The sequence below is a fragment of the Oncorhynchus keta genome, chromosome 28 (genome assembly GCF_023373465.1).
Source record: "Oncorhynchus keta strain PuntledgeMale-10-30-2019 chromosome 28, Oket_V2, whole genome shotgun sequence".
Classification (NCBI taxonomy): Eukaryota; Metazoa; Chordata; class Actinopteri; order Salmoniformes; family Salmonidae; genus Oncorhynchus; species Oncorhynchus keta.
The window spans coordinates 29,946,102-29,972,139 of NC_068448.1; the positions used below are offsets into that span (position 1 = coordinate 29,946,102).

General features: G+C 44.4%; 1 protein-coding gene across 3 annotated transcripts in view; it reads left to right on the forward strand.

Moving 5' to 3' along the window:
• chl1a (cell adhesion molecule L1-like a) overlaps positions 1 to 26,038 on the forward strand; it is a 138,820-nt gene that overhangs the window by 22,505 nt on the left and 90,277 nt on the right. Inside the window, exon 1 of one of the 3 annotated variants that reach the window (XM_035740679.2) lies at positions 15,249 to 15,368. The exons of 1 other annotated variant lie outside the window; for it this stretch is intronic. The gene's annotated coding sequence lies outside the window, so the exon portion shown is untranslated. Of the gene's footprint in view, positions 1 to 15,248; positions 15,369 to 18,429; positions 18,784 to 26,038 lie in introns of those variants that run through there. One more of the 3 variants, XM_035740680.2, reaches the window with a different exon arrangement.

The window sequence follows — 26,038 nt, forward strand, 5'->3', positions numbered from 1 at the left end:
GATGAGCGATGGCCGAGCGGCATAGGAAAGGTGCAATAGATGGTATAAAATACAGTATATATGGGTAATGTCAGATATGTAAACATAATTAAAGTGACATTATTTAGGGTGGCATTGTATAAAGTGAAGAGTGATCCAGTGCCTTTAGAGGGTTAACAGGTTTAAATCAATATGCTGGTCAAATTTAGGTAGCCTTGTTCTGAAATTTGCTGTGTTAAAATCCCCAGCTACAATAAAAGCAGATTCAGGAAGTATGGTTTCCAGTTTGCATATACTCTGCTCGCCAGCACCTCGCCTAAATAGGTGTGCGTTTCTTTTTCTTCTACATCTTCCAGTTTGCATATAGCCTTCTGAAGTTCCTTGATGGCTGTCTTGGTGTCTGCTTGAGAGGGAATTTCCACCTCTCTGACTATAACTGACGAGAGTTCTCTTGGTAGGTTAAATGGCCGGCATTTGATTGTAAGGAATTCTAGATCAGATGAGCAGAAGGACTTGTCCTGAATGTTATGGTTACACCATGAGTTGTTCATTCTAAAGCTTACACCCCCGCCCTTCCTCTTCCCAGAGAGGTGTTTATCTCTGTCGGCACGATGCATGGAGAAAAGCCCAGTGGCTGGACCGATCCCGACAACATATCATGAGAGAGCAATGTTTCTGCGAAACAGAGAATGTTACAATCTCTGATGTCTCTCTGGAAGGCAACCCTTGCTCGAATTTAGTCTACCTTGTTGTCTACCTAGTTAATTAAATAATGTAGCTGGAAATGGCAGATTTTTACAAATGTAATATCTACATAGACGTAAAGAGGCCCCTTATCAGCAACCCAAACTCCTGAGTTCCAATGGCACGTTGTGTTAGCTAATCCAGGTTTATCATTTTAAAAGACTAATTGATCATTAGAAAAACATTTTTATAATTATGTTAGCACAGCTGAAAACTGTTGTTCTGATTAAATACGCAATAAAAATGGCCTTCTTTAGACTAGTATCTGACCTTCTTTAGACTAGTTGAGTATCTGGAGCATCAAATCAAATTTTATTAGTCACATGCGCCGAATAAAACAGGTGTAGATCTTACAGTGAAATGCTTACTTACAAGCCCCGAACCAACAATGCAGTTTTTAAAAAATGCAGAAAAGAATAAGCGGAAAAGTAACAAGTAATTAAAGAGCAGCAGTGAAATATCAACGTCAAAGCCATGAAGTGCTTTGAAAGGCTGGTCATGGCTCACATCAACACCATCATCCCAGAAACCCTAGACCCGCTCCAATTTGTATACCGCCCCAACAGATCCACAGATGATGCAATCTCCATTGCACTCCACACAGCCCTTTCCCACCTGGACAACATGAACACTTACATTGGGGAGAACAATTATTTGATACACTGCCGATTTTGCAGGTTTTCCTACTTACAAAGCATGTAGAGGTCTGTCATTTTTATCATAGGTACACTTCAACTGTGAGAGACGGAATCTAAAACAAATATCCAGAAAATCACATTGTGTGATTTTTAAGCAATTATTTAGCATTTTATTGCTTGCCAGAAGTATTTGATCACCTACCAACCAGTAAGAATTCCGGCACTCACAGACCTGTTTTTCTTTAAGAAGCCCTCCTGTTCTCCACTCATTACCTGTATTAACTGCACCTGTTTGAACTTGTTACCTGTATAAAAGACACCTGTTCACACACTCAATCAAACAGACTTTAACCTCTCCACAATGGCCAAGACCAGAGAGCTGTGTAAGGACATCAGGGATAAAATTGTAGACCTGCACAAGGCAGGGATGAGCTACAGGAGAATAGGCAAGCAGCTTGGTGAGAAGGCAACAACTGTTAGAAAATGGAAGAAGTTCAAGATGACGGTCAATCACCCTCGGTCTGGGGCTCCATGCAAGATCTCACCTCGTGGGGCATCAATGTTCATGAGGAAGGTGAGGGATCAGCCCAGAAATACACGGCAGGACCTGGTCAATGACCTGAAGAGAGCTGGGACCACAGTCTCAAAGAAAACCATTAGTAACACACTACGTCTTCGTGGATTAAAATCCTACAGCGCACGCAAGGTAACCCTGCTCAAGCCAGCGCATGTCCAGGCCCGTCTGAAGTTTGCCAATGACCATGTGGATGATCCAGAGGAGGAATGGGAGAAGGTCATGTGGTCTGATGAGACAAAAATAGAGCTTTTTGGTCTAAACTCCACTCGCCGTGTTTGGAGGAAGAAGAAGGATGAGTACAACCCCAAGAACACCATCCCAACCGTGAATCATGGAGGTGGAAACACCATTCTTTGGGGATGCTTTTCTGCAAAGGGGACAGGACGACTGCACCGTATTGAGGGGAGGATGGATGGGTCCATGTATTGAGAGATCTTGGCCAACAACCTCCTTCCCTCAGTAAGAGCATTGAAGATGGGTCGTGTCTGGGTCTTCCAGCATGACAACGGCCCGAAACACACAGCCAGGGCAACTAAGGAGTGGCTCCTTAAGAAGCATCTCAAGATTCTGGAGTGGCCTAGCCAGTCTCCAGACCTGATCCCAATAGAACATCTTTGGAGGGAGCTGAAAGTCCGTATGGCCCAGCGACAGCCCCGAAACCTGAAGGATCTGGAGAAGGTCTGTATGGAGGAGTGGGCCAAAATCCCTGCTGCAGTGTGTCCAAACCTGGTCAAGAACTACAGGAAACATATGATCTCTGTAATTCCAAACAAAGGTTTCTGTACCAAATATTAAGTTATGCTTTTCTGATGTATCAAATACTTATGTCATACAATAAAATGCAAATTAATTACTTAAAAATCATACAATGGGATTTTCTGGATTTTTGTTTTAGATTCCGTCTCTCACAGTTGAAGTGTACCTATGATAAAAATGACAGACCTCTACATGCTTTGTAAGTAGGAAACACTGCAGATTTTGCAGGTTATCAAATACTTGTTCTCCCCACTGTATGTGAGAATGCATATTCATTGACAACAGCTCAGTGTTCAACACCATAGTTCCCTCAAAGCTCATCAATAAGTTAAGGTCCCTGGGACTAAACACCTCCCTCTGCAACTGGAACCTGGACTTCCTGACGGGCAGCCCTCTGGTGGTGAGGGTAGGTAACAACACATCTGCCACGCTGATCCTCAACACAGGGGAATAGAGTGACGAATAGACTGACAAGTTTCAGAAGAAGGTCCTTTGTTTCTGGCCATTTTGAGCCTGTAATCGAACCCACAAATGCTGATCCTCTAGATACTCAAGCAGTCTAAAGATGACCAGTTTTATTGCTTCTTCAAACAGGACAACAGTTTTCAGCTGTGCTAACATAATTGCAAAAACGTCTTCTAATGATTAATTAGCCTTTTAAAATGATAAACTTGGATTAGCTAACACAACGTGCCATTGGAACACAGAAGTGATGGTTGCTGATAATGGGCCTCTGTATGCCTATGTAGATATTCCATTAAAAAATCAGCTGTTTCCAGCTACAATAGTCATTTACAACATTAACAAAGTCTCCACTGTATTTCTGATCAATTTGATGTTATTTTAATGCCGAAAAAATGCAAGGACATTTCTAAGTGACCACAATCTTTTGAATGGTAGTGTACATACTACCTCAAATAACCGGTTCCCGGGGCACATTGACTCTGTATCGGTTCCCCCCTGTATATAGTCTCGCTATTGTTATTTCACTGCTGCACTTTAATTACTTGTTACTTTTCATCTCTTATTTTATTTGTATCTTTTTGAAACTGCATAGTTGGTTAGGGGCTCGTAAGTAAGCGTTTCACTGTAAGGTCTACTTGTTGTATTCGGCGCATGTGAAATATAACGATTTGATTTGAAAATAACAATCGCGAGACAATGCTGCGTTGAGTTGTTGCAAGTTGGATTTTTCTGTCAGATTTTTGCAGTTCGCTTGCACGTGACATAAGGCATACTTTACAAACCAACATACTTCCTTAGAACTTTCTCCCTTGCACTTTCCTCCCAGCAAGTACAGAACTTCCGACCCAACTTGGAACAAGGCGTAAAACACTACTTAATGGACTCTTTCAATTGAGCACACAAACTAGAACAAACACGTTCATTCATCCCCTTTCCAAAATGCTAATGTAGCAACGCCTTGAGCCTTTTTAAGGGGCTACCCTGTCATGATATTGTGTAAGGCTGTAGGGAGGTTGCCATTTGTTCAGTAGCCACACAAGGTGATGTCCTCACGGTAACCATCCCATGCTAGTTAGCAATTAAGACTTACCAGGTCGAGTGAGTTTCCTCAACCACCATTGGCAAGGAGCCATCTGTAGCGTTAGCATGACTAGATATAGGAGGGCATACTACTAGGTAAAGCAACCAAATCAGATGCTTAACAATGGCAAGTGTCAACACTGTAATGTTGACACACCTGTCACTGGAATGCAACTCAACCGTAATGCCATTGAAGCCATTATCAGTCATCTTATCAAGATTGTGGTAGTTCTTTGGAAAGCACTTGGCACTATGTCGAGTACTCAAGTCTTATAGTCTCACGTCACCCCGCTCCTCCGCTCTCTCCACTGGCTTCCAGTTGAAGCTCGCATCTGCTACAAGACCATGGTGCTTGCCTACGGAGCTGTGAGGGGAACAGCACCTCAGTACCTCCAGGCTCTGATCAGGCCCTACACCCAAACAAGGGCACTGCGTTCATCCACCTCTGGCCTGCTCGCCTCCCTACCACTGAGGAAGTACAGTTCCCGCTCAGCCCAGTCAAAACTGTTCGCTGCTCTGGCCCCCCAATGGTGGAACAAACTCCCTCACGACGCCAGGACAGCGGAGTCAATCACCACCTTCCGGAGACACCTGAAACCCCACCTCTTTAAGGAATACCTAGGATAGGATAAGTATTTCTTCTCACCCCCCCCCCCTTTAAGATTTAGATGCACTATTGTAAAGTGACTATTCTACTGGATGTCATAAGGTGAATGCACCAATTTGTAAGTCGCTCTGGATAAGAGCGTCTGCTAAATGACTTAAATGTAAATGTTAAATGTTATATACTATAATGAAGAAAAACACATCATATCTCTGAAGTGTTAGTGTGTTGTCTTTTTAGCAAATGGAAGTCTGACAGTCCAGATAGAGTACAAGGAAGGCTCTTGTCTTGTTTACCTCAGTTAAGTGTTTTGTGGCGGCCCTGTCAGAGCTTGCTGTAGATGGGGTAATATTTGAGGAATGTGTGTGCTGGTAGGGTGCACTTTGTGGTATAGGGATGACCCTGTGCTGTTTCCAGCATGTTACAACAGAAGTTTTCATTCCCATTAACTCCTAGCTTGTCATAAATGTGTAGTAAGGATGTGTCATCTACCGTGTTTAGATGAATATCTGTATTCATTGATTAATCAGATTTGAAATAATTTAATTACTCCATTTGAGAGCTTGTACAATATCAATAAGGTAGGACTTAGGGTACTATGGGGTGAGACGCCCCCTGGGGTAAGAAGCCCCCCCAATTCTCAAACACAGTTTGTCACAAATCCTTTTTTCAACAGTTCCTCTGGCTGCTTCTAGTCTTGATCAATCTGTTTCATCAACATATTTATGTAATTTCCTCAATGATTTTGAGGTAAATTGATAACATTTTTGGTCATTTAGAAAAAGTTGTAAATATAATCCAATGACGTTTGATCCTTATTGTTGTTATATATACACTGCTCAGAAAAATAAAGGGAATACTAAAATAACACATCCTATATCTGAATGAATGAAATATTCTTATTAAATACTTTTTTCTTTACATAGTTGAATGTGCTGACAACAAAATCACACAAAAATTATCAATGGAAATCAAATGTATCAACCCATGGACGTCTGGATTTGGAGTCACACTCAAAATTAAAGTGGAAAACCACACTACAGGCTGATCCAACTTTAATGTAATGTCCTTAAAACAAGTCAAAATGAGGCTCAGTAGTGTGTGTGGCCTCCACGTGCCTGTATGACCTCCCTACAATGCCTCGGCATGCTCCTGATGAGGTGGCGGATGGTCTCCTGAGGGATCTCCTCCCAGACCTGGACTAAAGCATCCGCCAACTCCTGGACAGTCTGTGGTGCAACGTGGCATTGGTGGATGGAGCGAGACATGATGTCCCAGATGTGCTCAATTGGATTCAGGTCTGGGGAATGGGCGTGCCAGTCCATAGCATCAATGCCTTCCTCTTGCAGGAACTGCTGACACACTCCAGCCACATGAGGTCTAGCATTGTCTTGCATTAGGAGGAACCCAGGGCCAACCGCACCAGCATATGGTCTCACAAGGGGTCTGAGGATAATATATAATAATATAATAATATAATATATGCCATTTAGCTGACGCTTTTATCCAAAGCGACTTACAGTCATGTGTGCATACATTCTACGTATGGGTGGTCCCGGGAATCGAACCCACTACCCTGGCATTACAAGCGCCATGCTCTACCAACTGAGCCACAGAAGGACCACATCTCGGTACCCCATCTCTCATCTCGGTACCTAATGGCAGTCAGGCTATCTCTCGCGAGCACATGGAGGGCTGTGCGGCCCCCCACAGAAATGCCACACCATGACTGACCCACTGCCAAACCGGTCATGCTGGAGGATGTTGCAGGCAGCAGAACATTCTCCACGGCGTCTCCAGACTCTGTCACGTCTGTCACATGTGCTCAGTGTGAACCTGCTTTCATCTGTGAAGAGCACAGTGCGCCAGTGGAGAATTTGCCAATCTTGGTGTTCTCTGGCAAATGCCAAACGTCCTGCACGGTGTTAGGCTGTAAGCACAACCCCCACCTGTGGACGTCCGGCCCTCATACCACCCTCATGGAGTCTGTTTCTTACCGTTTGAGCAGACACATGCACATTTGTGGCCTGCTGGAGGTCATTTTGCAGGGCTCTGGCAGTGCTCCTCCTGCTCCTCCTTGCACAAAGGCGGAGGTAGCGGTCCTGCTGCTGGGTTGTTGCCCTCCTACGGCCTCCTCCACATCTCCTGATGTACTGGCCTGTCTCCTGATAGCGCCTCCATGCTCTGGACACTACGCTGACAGACACAGCAAACCTTCTTGCCATAGCTTGCATTGATGTGCCATCCTGAATGAGCTGCACTACCTGAGCCACTTGTGTGGGTTGTAGACTCCGTCTCATGCTACCACTAGAGTGAAAGAACCGCCAGCATTCAAAAGTGACCAAAACATCAGCCAGGAAGCATAGGAACTGAGAAGTGGTCTGTGGTCACCACCTGCAGAACCACTCCTTTATTGGGGGTGTCTTGCTAATTGTCTATAATTTCCACCTGTTGTCTATTCCATTTGCACAACAGCATGTGAAATTTATTGTCAATCAGTGTTGCTTCCTAAGTGGACAGTTTGATTTCACAGAAGTGTGATTGACTTGGAGTTACATTGTGTTGTTTAAGTGTTCCCTTTATTTTTTTGAGCAGTGTATATATACATGTAGTGAATCATTAAGCATTAAGATACATCATTGTCACGTTCTGACCTTTATTATGTTTTGTATTTTCGTGTTCAGTGTCCTTTCATAAAAATGACGAACACTTTCCACGCTGTACATTGATTGTAGTGAAACGCAAAAACACAATAAAGAGCAAACTACACGTGCAGCTATGGAGTGCTCACAGGCAACTACACATAAACAAGATCCCACAAAAAAATTGTGGGGAAATGGCTGCCTAAATATGATCCCCAATCAGAGACAACGCTAAACAGCTGGCTCTGATTGGGAACCATACCAGGCCAACATAGAAATAAAACAACCTAGATTACCCACCCTAGTCACACCCCGATCTAACCAAAATAGAGAATAAAAAGGGTCTCTATGGTCAGGGCGTGACAGTACCCCCCCCACCCCAAAGTTGCGGACTCCGGCCGCAAGACCTGACTCTATAGGGAAGGGTCCGGGTGGGCATCTAGCATCGGTGGAGGCGCCGGTGCGCGGCGAAGTACCCACTCCGCTCGCACCTGTACTTGGGAGGAGATCTTGGATGGGAAGGGCATCGGTGGCGGCTCTGGTGCGGGACAAAGAACCCGCTCATCCCACGGATCCAGCATCGGTGGCGGCTCTGGTGTGGGACTTTGCCCCCGCCAAGACCACGGGTCCGGCCATGGAGCTGGTTTGAACGCCATGCCCAGACATGGCCTCGGCGTGGAGGGGGGCCACGGAGCTGGGTTGGCCGCCGCACCCGGACTGGGCACCGGCGCCGAGGAAGGCTCCAGCCTTGGAGCTGGACTGGACACCGTGCCTGGACTGGGCACCGGCACAGAGGAATTCTCCAGCCTTGGAGCTGGAATGGACACCGTGCATGGACTGGGCACTGGCGCAGAAGGAGGTTCCTGCCATGGAGCAGGACTGGACGCCGTGCCTGGACTGGACATCGTCGCAGAGGAAGGCTTCTGCCATGGAGCGGGACTGGACACCGGACCTGACATGGACTTCGGTGCAGAGGAAGGCTCCGGCCTTGGAGCTGGACTGGACGCCGTGCCCGGACCCCGACGCAGAGGAAGGCTCCGGCCTTGGAGCTGGACTGGACGCCGTGTCTGGACTGGGCACCGGCGCAGAGGAAGGCTCCGGCCTTGGAGCGGGACTGGACACCGTGCCTGGACTGGGCACCGGCGCAGAGGCAGGTTCCTGCCATGGAGCGGGACTGGACGCCGTGCCTGGACTGGACATCGACGCGGAGGAAGGCTTCTGCCATGGAGCGGGACTGGACACCGGACCTGACATGGACTTCGGTGCAGAGGAAGGCTCCGGCCTTGGAGCTGGACTGGACGCTGTGCCCGGACTGCGCCCCGACGCAGAGGAAGGCTCCGGCCCTGGAGCTGGATTGGACGCCGTGCCTGGACTGGGCACCGGCGCAGAGGAGGGCTCCTGCCATGGAGCGGGACTGGACAGCTTGCCTGGAAGCTCCAGACTGTGGACCGTTGCCGGAGATTCCAGACTGTGGACCGTCGCCGGAGGTTCCGGACTGTGGACCGTCGTCGGAGTCCTGTCCTGCCAGGATCTCCTCCCAAGTACAGGATGCCTTCTCCTCCTGGGCATGCTGCTTGGTCCTGGTGTGGTGGGATCTTCTGTCACAAACGTCGAAATAACATTCAGACCATGTTTTGTATTTTCGTGTTCAGAGTCTTTTAATAAAAATGACGAACACTTACCAAGCTGTACATTGATTGTAGTGAAACGCAAAAAAACAATAAAGAGCAAACGACACGTGAAGCTATGGAGTGCTCACAGGCAACTACACATAAACAAGATCCCACAAAAAACAGTGGGGAAATGGCTGTCTAAATATGATCCCCAATCAGAGACCACGCTAAACAGCTGCCTCTGATTGGGAACCATACCATGCCAATATAGAAATAAAACAACCTAGATTACCCACCCTAGTCACAACCCGACCTAACCAAAATAGAGAATAAAAAGGCTCTCTATGGTCAAGGCGTGACACTTGGCGGAGAGGTTTGGAATCCAAAACATATTCAATAAAGAAAGGCAGGCAGTTGGTTATATTCCAATGAATTTGCTCTTGAACTTCATTTAAAGAGCTGGGATTTAAAATCTTGCCTTATTCAAATGATAATGTGTTTAGTTTAACTGTACATAATGGAGTGTAAGGAAAAGGTAAAATAACAAAGTTTCTTTATGTGCAGATGAGGTAAAAAACATAGGGATACTTCTGTGAAACCCTATGACATAATCTTCTATTGGGGTAAGTCGCCCCCAGGGGTAGTTGCCAGTCAGGCTGTGTAAGGGCTGTTTGACCAAGAAGGAGAGTGATGGAGTGCTGCATCAGATGACCTGGCCTCCACAATCAACCGACCTCAACCCAATTAAGATGGTTTGGGATGAGTTGGACTGCAGAGGGAAGGAAAAGCAGCAACAAGTGCTCAGCATACAGTGCCTTGCGAAAGTATTCGGCCCCCTTGAACTTTGCGACCTTTTGCCACATTTCAGGCTTCAAACATAAAGATATAAAACTGTATTTTTTTTGTGAAGAATCAACAACAAGTGGGACACAATCATGAAGTGGAACGACATTTATTGGATATTTCAAACATTTTTAACAATTCAAAAACTGAAAAATTGGGCGTGCAAAATTATTCAGCCCCTTTACTTTCAGTGCAGCAAACTCTCTCCAGAAGTTAAGTGAGGATCTCTGAATGATCCAATGTTGACCTAAATGACTATTGATGATAAATACAATCCACCTGTGTGTAATCAAGTCTCCGTATATATGCACCTGCACTGTGATAGTCTCAGAGGTCCATTAAAAGCGCAGAGAGCATCATGAAGAACAAGAATAGGTACACTTTTGTATTATGGGGGATAGTAGATTGACATAGGCTAGTGCTTTTGCTGTTCGTTAGGCCTACTCATCTTGTTGGCTGAAAAAAAAGTAAATGTGGACAGTTCTTCCAATATCTTCAATATGCACCTCGGAATTGGATACGGACGCGAGCAGTTGCGTCCCCGGTGTGTCTCTTCACTTGTAGCCTGTGAGAAAGACCCAATCAGGTGATGTGGCACAACGGCGAATGGCTTCAAAAGGCATGTTTTTTCTTAGGGTGCATTAAGGCCACACAAAGGGGATGCCGCCATAATATTCTAGGCATTATCAAGTGCTTGTCAAATTGTGAATGAGTGACTGATGTAGTGTTTACAGCCTGCAGAAAATACATGTAATAAAAATCAAATGATATAGCCCAACGTTTGGAGAACAACTAAAGTTGCATTAATAATTATAAATTAAGGATATAGGAATACCTATTTCTTTGTTAACCACTCAACACAGAATTGTCGCATGTGCACACTCAAATCGTTTGGAGAAAATATCCTTTCCCTTTTGTTCAGCTTTGTTCAATCTTCTTCTTCATACTATTCTAAGCAAATCTTGTCTGCTAAATGAACTAGTGTAACCCACAGCCATTTGGCATAGCCAGATCAGGACCTAACATAAAGACAACTCAAGAGTATGCTATTCTGAAATAGACTACATTTTCTTCATATGGGTCGGCAGGGTACCAAGTTCAAACCCCCAAGCTAACATGGTAAAAATCTGTCGTTCTTCCCCTGAACAGGCAGTTAACCCACTGTTCCTAGGCTGTCATTGAAAATAAGAATTTGTTCTTAACTGACTTGCCTGGTAAAATAAAAAATATCATGCTTCTTTCGAACTGTCTAAATAAAATCATTGATTTATTGTGACGGTGTAAGCTATATTACATGGATTTATTAGACTTTTAAAATTTAGATGTTCCAAAGGACTGTATTAGGTGTGGAAGCCTGGTCAATTATCGTGAGATCGACAGTTATTTGCTTGTTAATCACCAGCTGATGAAATTCTGTGACCTCCACAGCCCTGGGCCTTTGCTTTCTATATAAAGCAGACAGTCAAGCATTGAGGTATTCAGCTACTGTTCAATTGAACGTAGGAATGGGCAAAACAAGTGATCTCAGTGACTTTCAGCGTGGTATGATTGTCGGTGCCAGGCACACCGGATCCAGTATTTCAGAAACGGCCGCCCTCCAGGGCTTTTCATGCACGACAGTTTAGGGTTTACTGAGAAAGGTGCGACAAACGAAAAACATCCAGTCTGTGACAGTCCTGTGGGCGAAAACAGCTCATTGATGAGAGAGGTCAAAAGAGAATGGCAAAAATTGTGCAAGCTAACAGGTGGGCCACAAACAGACAAATAATGGTACATTACAAAATTGGTGTGCAAAACGGCATCTCGTTATAGCCCATCCATCGATCCTTGTCGTGGATGGGCTAGTGCAGCAGATGACCACACCGGGTTCCACTCCTATCAGCTAAGAACAAGAAGAAGCGGCTCCAGTGGGCACGCGGCGATCACCATCGCTGGACAATTGAGGAGGGAAAAACATTGCCTTGAACATGAGTTCAGTTTACTTGAGTGGCCTGTGCAGTCCCCAGACCTCAACCCAATAGAGCATCTTTGGGATCAGAACGGGCGGTTTGCAGCATGAATGTACCTCCTTTCAATCTGCAGCAACTGCTTGATGCCATCGCATCAGCATGGACCAACATCCCATTTCCGACACCTTGTAGAATGCCCTGAAAGATTCAGGCTGATCTGGAGGCAAAGAGGGTCCGACCCTGTACTAGATGGGTGTACCTAATAAACTGTCTGGTGAGTTGTTTCAAGCTAAACTATTGCTGATAGTGAACATGAACAACCAAAATAAAATCTAATGTAAGCCCAGATGTACTGTAGCCAGATGAGACTTGTCTCCGTTGCTACTTTTATTCCGGTAAAACACCATTTTCAACATAGTATATGATAAAAATAACCTAGCAAGTTACATTGGTTGACACTCAACTAATAATGCCTAATATTGCCCAAGCCATTTTATGAAGGTGACATGCAGATGTGCCAAATCAGGATTAGGCCTAATTCTTGTTGGTCAACGCGCGAAGCTATGCACAGCACACAGTTTGACTAGGCTACTGATATTGCCTGGGGTTGTTCAGCATGCAAAATGACTTGTAGATCAGTTACTGTCAACATGCTTAGTTCAACATTGGACACAGTTGTCACAAAAGATGAGCAGTATGGGCTCCCGAAAAGAAAGTGGGCTCCGGATAGGCTCCAGAAAGAAAGTGGGCTCCCGATGGCACAGCGGTCTAAAGCACTGCATCACTACAGACCCTGGTTCAATTCCAGGCTGTATCACAACCGGCCGTGATTGGGAATCCCATAGGGCAGCGCACAATTGGCCCAGCATCATCCAGGTTAGGGTTTGGCCAGGGAAGGCTGTCATTGTAAATAAGAATTTGTTCATAACTGACTTGCCTTGTTAAATAAAGTCATTTGAGCAACAAATAGTCAACGTTTGTAGTGATTTTCTGAACCATGCATGCTACATTTAGTTTGGTTTAGAGTGACAGACCAATGCACTCATATCTTTAACATTTGAACTGGGATCGATGCAAATTGGTGAATCGTTACATCCCTAATAATTACTATGGCTTTCAAATCTGGATTCTGTCAAGTTTTTATAGGTAGCAAGGCTGCAGGTATAAGCCATTTGATGAAATGAGCCTAATGATCTGTCCATTCAATTAGGTCGTAGTGACTTCTTTACTTTCCTTTGTGCCATAGTTTGAGCAGTGGTGTCATCTCCAAAGCGTGTGTAAGTGGGACAGTGGGAGTGAACTGTATGTGTGTGTTTTGTAAGAATAGAATAGAATGGTTTGATTGAATCCTTTGTCTAAGCCCCTTGATTATGAATCGTAATCCACAAGGATTGAGGAGATCCAACAGCTGTTCATTTCAAACTGGATAAAAGGTACTTGTCGTGACCTGCCACTAAAGCCCCAGACATCCCTGGAACTTGGCGGCTCCTTCGTTCCTCTGTTTCCTTCTCCCTCCTAGCTGATGAAAGGAAATAGATGAGAGAAAGTGAGTCAGATGCCGTCAACGTGTCAACAGGTATATTCATGTTCAGTTCTCTCCTCTATTGCTCTGTTGTAAAGAAAATAAACCAACCGGGAGTTGTAATCTAGCGTCTAGTTATTTTACCGGTGCTACTGTGTTTTGAGAAAATATTTACAGTACATAAAGTGCATATATTGTAAATAACTGAGAAATTGTTGACAGCACATGGATGTTGTGTCTTAAAAAACAAGGGAAACCAAGTCAGGATAAAAAAAAAGAAAAAAAAAGAAAATGCTAACAACAGAAGCTATAGGATATAGAGTAACACTATTTGAAAGGGGTACAGAATTTTACTAGGAAAGTCAGTTAAGAGCAAATTCTTATTTACAATGACAGCCTACCCAGCCAAACCCTCCCCTAATCCAGACAACAGTGGGCCAATTGTGCACCACTCTATGGGACTCCCGATCATGGCCGGTTTTGATATAGCCCAGGATTGAACCAGGGTCTGTAGTGATGCCTCTAGCATTGCGATGCCTGTGCCTTAGACCGAAGCGCCACTCGGGAGCTGAACGTCATTCGTAAAGATATCATGCCTGTTTTTAAAAAGGTTATGAAAAAGGTGTTCATACAGTGTTACCAGATGTACTGCGTTAGCTTCTGGTATTTGTTGGGGGAATCATTCCCTTATCTCTTTCTCAGCACTGTGGTGGAAAGAGCTGAGGTGTGAAGTGGGTTGCCAGTAGACCCCGAAAAGGGGTCTAGTGTCACTGAGTTTGAGTGTCACTGTCCATATCCCAGTTCTTGCAGCAAACTGATTTAGCTGCTGAATGACCCTTTCATTGTCACTCTCAAGCGCTGCCAAGTGATGAGTTCCATGTAGGGGAGCTGTGAAAAACCATTATAATTGTTTTGTAAAACGTAATTCCATTGGGGAATAGGATATAACGAAGTCTGAATTCCTATGTATATCCCGAAATGTTTTGTTAACTGTTACAGCTCACTTTGATTATTTCCATATTTGCAAAGAAAGAAATCAACAAAAAGGGTAATGAGTGATTAGTAGCCTGTCCAAAGTCTTAATTTCCCCCCTCAGGGACCAAGTTTTTGTTTGGTGGTTTAAGTGTTGTAAATACAATACTGTCCCTGCCCAACCAATCACATGCTTCAAAATTAAATTGAGCAAACGGCTCTTCCCATGTCCTCACACAATCCACTAAACTCTTAACCCCTGCACTGAATGAGCTCTTTCCCACTCTACCGAATGACACTTTTCACAATATGGCGGGATCAACAATGAGATCATTCACTCTAAAAACAACGGCAATGACAACGGCAATGTTGAAAGGTCAATTGAAAGCATGAGGGCTAAGTTTAGTACTTTAGCATAACAACAATAGCAGTAGCCCTGTACTGTATTCTTTGTCTCTCATTCACTCACCTCTTCAAATGACTGTACATTTGGCATGATTTAATTGCAAACACAGATTGACTGTGGACATGCCCAAAATCCCACAATCGATATTGTCATCAGCTGCAGGTCAATTAAAAAAACTGGGAGTCGCACCAAAAGAGGAGTACACTAATTAATTGGCTCACATAGACTTCCCCTGTGAGTACAATACAGTAATGTTATCTAACAATGCCCACGTGCAGCAGCGTCTCACTACAGTCAATGTTTTTGTTTTTCCTTTTGAAAGGAGCAGTCTTTGAAATGTGAGAAGTTTCTAGCACGCTTCACTGTAACCTAACAAGTGTGTGTGCGTGTCTGTCAAGTTACAAACCCTGCCCTTACATAATACCGGTAGTACAGGTTGGCTTTTGATGTCAGAGAGCTGCCAGGTGCTTCTGTTAGTGTGGAATCGAGGCTGTGGCTGTGGTACCTGTTTAGATACGCACTCCTTTTGAGAGGGCACAAGGAATACATGTTAGGTTTGGCAGGTACTGACCTCAAAGGTAAGGCCATGTCTCTTTCTGACCTTTGCCGGTTATGATAAATTGAGAGACTACTGTTCGTGCTGTTGGGAAATGCAGCGCTGTCCTGTAATGTATCCCTTTTCAGCAAGGCTCAATGGAAGTGTTACCCAAGGAACTTATTTTTTTCACAAATATGAAGGAAAAAGGTATCCTTGGAAACTAAGTTAACATCCAGTGGTGTGATTTGAGGCACCCTCTTTATAACATTTACAACAGTTCATTATTTTATTTGCATTGCTCTTGTTGACTGCATAAATTGATAAAAGAGATGGCTAAATGGATTAGTGGTTTGACCACATAACCATAGATCAAATGATAAGAGAGTCATCTTTAATTTTACTTACCACAGTGAAATATGCCAAGATAGCAGAATCTCACTGGGATGTGATTAACATTTGCAATCAGTGGAAGGGTCGTTCCACCAATTCGGTGCCCTTTTGAGAAGTGTGACTTGGTCCAAATTATTATTATTATTTTTTAGATATCCCATCTCAAGAGAATTAAAAAAAAAGACTATAGTAAGTGCCTATTAAGTGCAGATTAAAGTAACAGGTTAGACTGTAACAGGGGTTGACAATTTCTTCTTAAATCAGCAAAAAATGCCCTTGTGACAGGGAGAATGGAAACTTGTTGTGTGCAACAGGGAGTGGCAATTGAATGTAACCTGAAATGGAAAATGAAATTGTTAAAACATTTCTAGCCTGTCTATCTATTGGTAACAGGGTTAACGTGTTATGCTAGACCAGCTAATTTTTCCACCACAAAATACCAGCATAAGAAACAATGTATTTTTAGCGTTTTTTCCCCCTAATTATAGTCACACACCTCATGTAGCCTAGACAATAAGCCTATAAGTTTGATACAAACCTTATTAAAACATAAGTAGCCAAACAAATTCTTAAAATTAAGCACATGAATCTGCTTTACAAGGGGTGTAGTGCCTAACTGGCATACATAAGCAGTGCGTAAAAATAAAGAAAAACACTTGAATGGGTAGATGTGTCCAAACTTTTGACTGGTATTGTGTATCGCACAGCTGAGAGTCAAGTGGAGGCAGGTTGCTGACAGGTGTATAAAAAAATCACAGCCATGCAATCTCCATAGACAAACATTGGCAGTAGAATGGCCTGCACTGACGAGCTCAGTGACTTTCAACTTGGCACCGCCATAGGGTGCCAAGTTCACTGATCATCCCTAAAGCCAACACCTCATTCGGCCGCCTTTCGTTCCAGTTCTCTGCTGCCTGTGACTTGAACGAATTGCAAAAATCGCTGAAGTTGGAGACTTTTATCTCCCTCACCAACTTCCAACATCAGCTATCTGAGCAGCTAACCGATCGCTGCAGCTGTACATAGTCTATTGGTAAATAGCCCACCCATTTTCACCTACCTCATCCCCACAGTTTTTATTTATTTACTTTTCTGCTCTTTTGCACACCAATATCTCTACCTGTACATGATCATCTGATCATTTATCACTCCAGTTTTAATCTGCAATATTGTAATTATTCGCCTACCTCCTCATGCCTTTTGCACACATTGTATATAGACTCCCCTTTTTTTCTACTGTGTTATTGACTTGTTAATTGTTTAATCCATGTGTAACTCTGTGTTGTCTGTTCACACTGCTATGTTTTATCTTGGCCAGACCGCAGTTGCAAATGAGAACTTGTTCTCAACTAGCCTACCTGGTTAAATAAAGGTGAAATAAAAAAAGGGGAAAAAAGGGTGCCACCTTTCCAACAAGTCAGTTTGTAATATTTCTGCCCTGCTAGAGCTGCCTCGGTCAACGGTAAGTGCAGTTACCGTTGACGTCTAGGCACAACAAGTTCACAGAATGGGACCGGCGAGTGCTGAAGCGTGCAGCTCATAAAAATGGTCTGTCCTCGGTTGCAACAGTCACTAAGGTGTTTCAAACTGCCTCTGGAAGCAACGTCAGCACAATAACTGTTTGTCGGGAACTTTCTGAAATGGGTTTCCATGGCCGAGCAGCCGCACAAGAGTAAGATCATCATGCGCAATGCCAAGCGTCGGCTGCAGTGGTTTAAAGTTTGCCTCCATTTCGACTCTGGAGCAGTGGAAACATGTTCTCTGGAGTTATGAGTCACACTTCACCATCTGGCAGTCCAACGGACTAATCTGGGTCGGGAAGATGCCAGGAGAACGCTACCTGCCTGAATGCTTAGTGCCAACTGTAAAGTTTGGTGGAGGAGGAATAATGGTCTAGGGTTGTGTTTTTTATGGTTCAGGTTAGGCCCCTTAGTTCCAGTGAAGGGAAATCTTAACTCTACAGCATACAATGACGTTCTAGACGATTATGTTCTTCCAACTTTGTGGCAACCGTTTGGGGAAGGTCCTTTCCTGTTTCAGCATGACAATGCCCCCATGGACAAAGCGAGGTTCATACAGAAATGGTTTGTCAACATTGGTGTGGAAGATCTTGACTGGCCTGCACAGATCTCGGACCTCAACCCCGAGCCTAATCGCCCAACATCAGTGTCCGACCTCACTAATGATATTGTGGCTGAATGGAAGCAACTCCCGCAGCAATGTTCCACCATCTAGTGGAAAGCCTTCCCAGAAGAGTGGAGCAGGTGTCCACATACCTTTGGTCATGTAGTGTATGTTTTTTTTACCGTTGGTATTTCTAAACACCCAGTATACAGTATACCGCCCAAGCCTAGCTGATATTGTGTAACAGACAGCTCACAAAAAGGCCCATTATGTGTTGACGATACAAGTAGCCTATTGTGCCTAAGTTTTCAGACATGTAAAACCATGCAGTGAGTGCAATGTATGTCCTTCTCTAACAACAGTATCCACCCCTCAAGCCAGTGCAGTACACAACTACAAAAGATGAGGCTTGATGAAAGCAGATGTCATCCACTGCTCCACTCTCTTCAATGGAGCTAAGACCTATTTGTATTATAATCATTAAAATAGGGTGGGTGTAAATGGGTGTCATCATGCACATGTTTAGTGAAGGGAGGTATGGGGTGGTAGTACAGGGTGAGGAGGGGTATGGACAGAGAGGCATGCCTGTACTTCCTCTCCCCTCATTCTTTAATGCTCTGTGAATAGCCCTGTGGCCGTGGCTTTGTCCAAGTCATTGTCGTTCGGCTTAGAGAGCCTCTTTGCCAAGTGAGAGGCTTTGCCGACATATGTCACTTCAGTGAATCTCCCATAGCTCCTTTAGCCGCTTGAGTGGAGGGGCGGACGAGAGGCGTTCACTGGGCGAAAAATAAGCAACATGAAGGGTGAGCTGGAATGCTCACTGTCTGTTCCTGTCCGGTGTGCCTGAACTTGCACAGCACAGATTTCTGACGCATTTAAATGGACTTTCAGTGCAGGTGATTTGCTCACAGCCTATAGGCATCCACAGTTGAAAGATTTCAGTGAGTATACTCTAATTTCCATGCCATTTACTGTATGTTGTTGCTCTTTTGGAAAGGAGTTTTTTTTCCCAATGGATTGATGATTAATAGTATGTTTGGAATTTCAAGTCAATGAGTAACGAGGTACAATGCAATGTGTGTTTTGAGTTGCTGTGGTAAAGGGATTAGCAGGGTGGTGGACCCACACTCATTCCTCGGCTGACTATTGGTCACGTAAACACAATCCCTGGCGATTGGAGGGTTCAATATCCTGACGTGGTCTGGTAATAGATCCCTCTGCTTCCAAACAAATGTTGGGAGCATGTTACCTGTTTATATTCCAAAGCCTTGCGTTTCTTCAATACTGCAAGAATGGACTTCATCACATTAATGAAATAATTTACGTTTTATTTCATCCAACTTTGGCTATTTGAGTCAATGTAAACTGGGAGGTTGTTGCATGATCTTCCATGTACATACTGTACCCTGATGAAGCCCAATCATTTTCATAATCCAAAAGGTTATTTATGTTTACAAAACAGAGGCTTTGTTTAGCTTGAATGAGTTACATCCTTGGTAAGGTCAGGCACGATGTTGATTATTTGTTGTCAGGATCAACAAAATCTGGAAACGGGTCAAATTGTTAATTTTAAGCAAGGTTGCTTGCATTTTATGGACTGTTTTACACATATATATCATATCATATATATATATCATATCATATATTCTACAATGAAAAAATGAATTATTCACAATATTTCAGTATGTACAGAAATATTGGAGTCTTTTTTAGTGTCTTCTTTTGTTGTTGAACTATATGTGGTACATCGTGTGATGCTGTGACTGTTTTACCATACCGTAGTTGCTTTATCATGAATTAGGTTTATTTCTGTCACAAAAAGGCAACCAACTATCCAATTCCAAATGAAATTCAATTCACAAATTGAAAACTTAACCTCACTGAGAATATTGGACAATTTCCAATGTTTTACTTGACTCTCAATTCCATTGTTGAATTAATCCTAGCCCTGGTATACAGTAATTGCCAAATTAACCTGCATTTACTCATATTACTAACTAAGACCAACCGGCAACGTTACACTCCATTGTGGGAGGTTGGCGGGAGATACATCATTGGTTTGTGTTTGGACAAGGCAGACTCCCGCTCCTGTGACTGAGTGATTCATTTGTAGAGTGAGCCCTTTGGCAGTGCCACAGTACCCACAGGCTGAAACCCACAATACCCACAGGCTTACTACTATATACATACTTAAGTCTACCCACTCCAGCAATCATCCATAGCAGCATCTTATATTATGTGCCAATAAGGTTTTCTGTAAGCATGCCATTTGATGCTGCCATCCCAGTTTTACAATTTAATAAAATCAAAGTTTATTTGTCAAGTGCACCGAATAGAACAGGTATTCGGTATTCACCTTACAGTGAAATGCTTACTTACAGGCTCTAACCAACAGTGCAAAAAAAGGTCATAGGTGAACAATAGATAAGTAAAGAAACAAAAACAACAGTAAAAAAGACGGTGATAAATAACAGTAGTAAGGCTATAACAGTAGTGAGGCTATAACAGTAGTGAGGCTATAACAGTAGTGAGGCTATGACAGTAGTGAGGCTATAACAGTAGTGAGGCTATGACAGTAGTGAGGCTATGACAGTAGTGAGGCTATAACAGTAGTGAGGCTATGACAGTAGTGAGGCTATAACAGTAGTGAGGCTATGACAGTAGTGAGGCTATAACAGTAGTGAGGCTATGACAGTAGTGAGGCTATAACAGTAGTGAGGCTATGACAGTAGTGAGGCTATAACAGTAGTGAGGCTATGACAGTAGTGAGGCTATAACAGTATTGAGGCTATGACAGTAGTGAGGCTATGACAGTAGCGAGGCTATAACAGTAGCGAGGCTATAACAGTAGTGAGGCTATAACAGTAGTGAGGCTATGACAGTAGTGAGGCTATGACAGTAGTGAGGCTATAACAGTAGTGAGGCTATAACAGTAGTGAGGCTATGACAGTAGCGAGGCTATGACAGTAGCGAGGCTATAACAGTAGCGAGGCTATGACAGTAGCGAGGCTATGACAGTAGTGAGGCTATGACAGTAGTGAGGCTATAACAGTAGTGAGTCTATAACAGTAGCGAGGCTATAACAGTAGCGAGGCTATAACAGTAGTGAGGCTATAACAGTAGTGAGGCTATAGCAGTAGTGAGGCTATAACAGTAGCGAGGCTATGACAGTAGCGAGGCTATAACAGTAGTGAGGCTATAACAGTAGTGAGTCTATAACAGTAGCGAGGCTATAACAGTAGTGAGGCTATAACAGTAGTGAGGCTATAGCAGTAGTGAGGCTATAACAGTAGTGAGACTATGACAGTAGTGAGGCTATAACAGTAGTGAGGCTATAACAGTAATGAGGCTATGACAGTAGTGAGGCTATAACAGTAGTGAGGCTATAACAGTAGTGAGGCTATGACAGTAGTGAGGCTATAACAGTAGCGAGGCTATAACAGTAGTGAGGCTATGACAGTAGTGAGGCTATGACAGTAGTGAGGCTATAACAGTAGTGAGGCTATAACAGTAGTGAGGCTATGACAGTAGCGAGGCTATGACAGTAGCGAGGCTATGACAGTAGCGAGGCTATGACAGTAGCGAGGCTATGACAGTAGTGAGGCTATAACAGTAGTGAGTCTATAACAGTAGCGAGGCTATAACAGTAGCGAGGCTATAACAGTAGCGAGGCTATAACAGTAGTGAGGCTATAGCAGTAGTGAGGCTATAACAGTAGCGAGGCTATGACAGTAGCGAGGCTATGACAGTAGTGAGGCTATAACAGTAGTGAGGCTATAACAGTAGTGAGTCTATAACAGTAGCGAGGCTATAACAGTAGTGAGGCTATAACAGTAGTGAGGCTATAGCAGTAGTGAGGCTATAACAGTAGTGAGACTATGACAGTAGTGAGGCTATAACAGTAGTGAGGCTATAACAGTAATGAGGCTATGACAGTAGTGAGGCTATAACAGTAGTGAGGCTATAACAGTAGTGAGGCTATGACAGTAGTGAGGCTATAACAGTAGCGAGGCTATAACAGTAGTGAGGCTATAACAGTAGCGAGGCTATGTAGCGAGGCTATAACAGTAGCGAGGCTATAACAGTAGTGAGGCTATAACAGTAGTGAGGCTATAACAGTAGTGAGGCTATAACAGTAGTGAGGCTATGACAGTAGCGAGGATATGACAGTAGCGAGGCTATAACAGTAGTGAGGCTATGACAGTAGTGAGGCTATAACAGTAGTGAGGCTATAACAGTAGCGAGGCTATAACAGTAGTGAGGCTATAACAGTAGTGAGGCTATAACAGTAGTGAGGCTATGACAGTAGTGAGGCTATGACAGTAGTGAGGCTATGACAGTAGTGAGGCTATAACAGTAGCGAGGCTATAACAGTAGCGAGGCTATGACAGTAGCGAGGCTATAACAGTAGCGAGGCTATGACAGTAGTGAGGCTATAACAGTAGCGAGGTTATGACAGTAGCGAGGCTATGACAGTAGCGAGGCTATAACAGTAGTGAGTCTATAACAGTAGCGAGGCTATAACAGTAGCGAGGCTATAACAGTAGCGAGGCTATAACAGTAGCGAGGCTATAGCAGTAGTGAGGCTATAACAGTAGTGAGGCTATGACAGTAGTGAGGCTATAACAGTAGTGAGGCTATAACAGTAATGAGGCTATGACAGTAGTGAGGCTATAACAGTAGTGAGGCTATAACAGTAGTGAGGCTATGACAGTAGTGAGGCTATAACAGTAGCGAGGCTATAACAGTAGTGAGGCTATAACAGTAGTGAGGCTATAACAGTAGCGAGGCTATGACAGTAGTGAGGCTATAACAGTAGTGAGTCTATAACAGTAGCGAGGCTATAACAGTAGCGAGGCTATAACAGTAGTGAGGCTATAACAGTAGTGAGGCTATGACAGTAGTGAGGCTATAACAGTAGTGAGGCTATAACAGTAGTGAGTCTATAACAGTAGCGAGGCTATAACAGTAGCGAGGCTATGACAGTAGTGAGGCTATAACAGTAGTGAGGCTATAACAGTAGTGAGGCTATAACAGTAGTGAGGCTATAACAGTAGCGAGGCTATGACAGTAGTGAGGCTATGACAGTAGTGAGGCTATAACAGTAGTGAGTCTATAACAGTAGCGAGGCTATAACAGTAGCGAGGCTATAACAGTAGTGAGGCTATAACAGTAGCGAGGCTATGACAGTAGTGAGACTATGACAGTAGTGAGGCTATAACAGTAGTGAGGCATATACCTGCTGTATATACCATATATGATCTGATGATCTTTATGGCCTTCCTATAACATCGGGTGGTGTAGGTGTCCTGGAGGGCATGTAGTTTGCCCCCGGTGATGCGTTGTGCAGACCTCACTACCCTCTGGAGAGCCTTACGGTTGTGGGCGGAGCAGTTGCCGTACCAGGCGGTGATACAGCCCGCCAGGATGCTCTCGATTGTGCATCTGTAGAAGTTTGTGAGTGCTTTTGGTGACAAGCCGAATTTCTTCAGCCTCCTGAGGTTGAAGAGGCGCTGCCGCCCTTTCTTCACGATGCTGTCTGTGTGGGTGGACCAATTCAGTTTGTCTGTGATGTGTACGCCGAGGAACTTAAAACTTACTACCCTCTCCACTACTGTTCCATCAATGTGGATAGGGGGTGTTCCCTCTGCTGTTTCCTGAAGTCCACAATCATCTCCTTAGTTTTGTTGAGTGTGAGGTTATTTTCCTGACACCACACTCCGAGGGCCCTCACCTCCTCCCTGTAGGCCGTCTCGTCGTTGTTGGTAATCAAGCCTACCACTGTTGTGTCGTCCACAAACTTGATGATTGAGTTGGAGGCGTGCGTGGCCACGCAGTCGTGGGTGAACAGGGAGTACAGGAGAGGGCTCAGAACGCACCCTTGTGGGGCCCCAGTGTTGAGGATCAGCGGGGTGGAAATGTTGTTGCCTACCCTCACCACCTGGGGGCGGCCCGTCAGGAAGTCCATTAACCAGTTGCACAGGGTGGGGTCGAGCTTGGAGGGTACTATGGTGTTAAATGCTGAGCTGTAGTCGATGAACAGCATTCTCGCATAGGTATTCCTCTTGTCCAGATGGGTTAGGGCAGTGTGCAGTGTGGTTGAGATTGCATCGTCTATGGACCTATTTGGGCGGTAAGCAAATTGGAGTGGGTCTAGGTTGTCAGGTAGGGTGGAGGTGATATGGTCCTTGACTAGTCTCTCAAAGCACTTCATGATGACGGAAGTGAGTGCTACGGGGCGGTAGTCGTTTAGCTTAGTTACCTTAGCTTTCTTGGGAACAGGAACAATGGTGGCCCTCTTGAAGCATGTGAGAACAACAGACTGGGATAGGGATTGATTGAATATGTCCGTAAACACACCAGCCAGCTGGTCTGCACATGCTCTGAGGGCGCGGCTGGGGATGCCGTCTGGGCCTGCAGCCTTGCGAGGGTTGACACGTTTAAATGTTTTCCTCACGTCGGCTGCAGTGAAGGAGAGTCCGCATGTTTTAGTTGCGGGCCATGTCAGTGGCACTGTATTGTCCTCAAAGCGGGCAAAAAAGTTATTTAGTCTGCCTGGGAGCAAGACATCCTGGTCCGTGACTGGGCTGGTTTTCTTTTTGTAATCCGTGATTGACTGTAGACCCTGCCTCTTGTGTCTGAGCCGTTGAATTGAGATTCTACTTTGTCTCTATACTGACGCTTAGCTTGTTTGATTGCCTTGCGGAGGGAATAGTTACACTGTGTGTATTCGGTCATGTTTCCGGTCACCTTGCCCTGATTAAAAGCAGTGGTTCGGGCTTTCAGTTTCACGCGAATGCTGCCATCAATCCACGGTTTCTGGTTTGGGAATGTTTTCATCGTTGCTATGGGAATGACATCTTCAACGCACATTCTAATGAACTCGCTCACCGAATCAGCGTATTCGTCAATGTTGGGGATAGTGGTGTTGATGTGAGCCATTACCAGCCTTTCAAAGCACGTTATGGCTACAGATGTGAGTGCTACGGGTCTGTTGTCATTTAGGCAGGTTGCCTTCAGGGACTAAGGTGGTCTTCTTGAAACATGTTGGTATTAGAGACTCAACCAGGAACATGTTGAAAATGTCAGTGAAGACACTTGCCAGTTGATCAGCACATGCCCAGAGCACACGTCCTGCTAATCCGTCTGGCCCCGCAGCCTTGTGAATGTTGACCTGTTTAAAGGTCTTACTTGCGTTGGCTACGTAGAGCGTGATCACACAGTTGTCCGGAACAGCTGATGCTTTCATGCAAGCCGCCTAAGTGTTGCTTGCCTCGAAGTGAGCATAGAAGTGATTTAGCTCTTCTGGTAGGCTTGTGTCACTAGGCAGCTCGCTGCTGTGCTTCCCTTTGTGGTCTGTAATAGTTTGTAAGTCCTGCCACATAAGACTAGTGTTTCAGCCGGTGTAGTACGATTCAATCTTAGCCCTGTTTTGACACTTTGCCTGTTTGATGGTTCGTCAGAGGGCATAGCAGGATTTCTTATAAGCTTCCGGGTTAAAGTCCCGCACCTTGCAAGCGGCAGCTCTACCCTTTTAGCTCAGTGTGAATGTTGCCTGTAATCCATGGCTTCTGGTTGGGGTATGTACGTACGTACGTACAGTCACTGTGGGGACAATGTCCTCAATGCACTTATTGATAAAACCAGTGACTGATGCACTTAACGATAAATCCAGTGACTGATGTGGTGTACTTCTCAATGTCATCGGAAGAATCCCGGAACATGTTCCAGTCTGTGATAGCAAAACAGTCCTGTAATTTAGCATCTGCTTCACCTGACCACTTTTTTTTATAGCCCGAGTCACTGGTGTTTCCTACTTTTTGTTTGTAAACAGGAATCAGGAGGATAGAATTGTGGTTGGATTTACCAAATGGAGGGCGAGAGAGAGCTTTGTACGCGTCTCTGTGTGTAGAGTACAGGTGATCTAGAATTGTTTTCTCTCTGGTTGCACATTTAACATGTTGATAGAGATTAGGTAGAACTGATCTAAGTTTCCCTGCATTAAAATCTCCGGCCACTAGGAGGGCCGCCTCTGGGTGAGCGGTTTCCTGTTTGCTTATTTGCTTATACAGCTGACTGAGTGCGGTCTTAGTGTCAGCGTCCGTCTGTGGTGGTAAATAAACAGCGACAAAATGTATAGCTGAAAACTCTCTAGGCAAATAGTGTGGTTTGCATTTTAGCACAAGATACTCTACT